Below are 570 nucleotides of genomic sequence, written 5' to 3'. Positions count from 1 at the left end.
CGCAACATCCACATTCAACAACAATGAAAAGACTAGAGCTGGAAAAACTTCATCTGCAGACTAACATGAAAACCTCCATTGAAAATCAAAGAGCTGTGGAGGAACAATGGGTAATCAAAAACATCAAACAGAACCCAAAAGTGCTCTATTCTTATGCAAATAAGCATAGAACCACTGTCTCACCTATTGGGCCATTGATTGACGAAAACGGCATTCCCCAACACGATGCTAAAGAAATGGCAGAAATACTGCAGAAACAATACTGCTCTGTCTTCAGTGTTCCCACTGATATTGATGTGAGGGAAACGAACGAAGCTGATTCCCAACACAAAATCTCAGACATAACCTTCACTGCCACCGACATCGTAGCAGCAATAAATGAGGTCAAACATTACTCTGCTGTAGGCCCTGATAGATTTCCCGCCAGTCTCCTGAAGGAATGTAGATATCAACTTGCAGTCCCTCTGACCAACCTCTGGAGAAACTCGTTAGACGCAGGTTATATACCGAAAAAGTTTCTATCCCAGTCGGTCATCCCGGTTTTCAAACAGGGAAACAGATCCCTCGCAG

Source organism: Octopus sinensis, linkage group LG30 (genome assembly GCF_006345805.1).
Source record: "Octopus sinensis linkage group LG30, ASM634580v1, whole genome shotgun sequence".
NCBI lineage: Eukaryota > Metazoa > Mollusca > Cephalopoda > Octopoda > Octopodidae > Octopus > Octopus sinensis.
The sequence above is the reverse complement of the archived record's forward strand: the minus strand, read 5'-3'. Positions refer to the sequence as shown.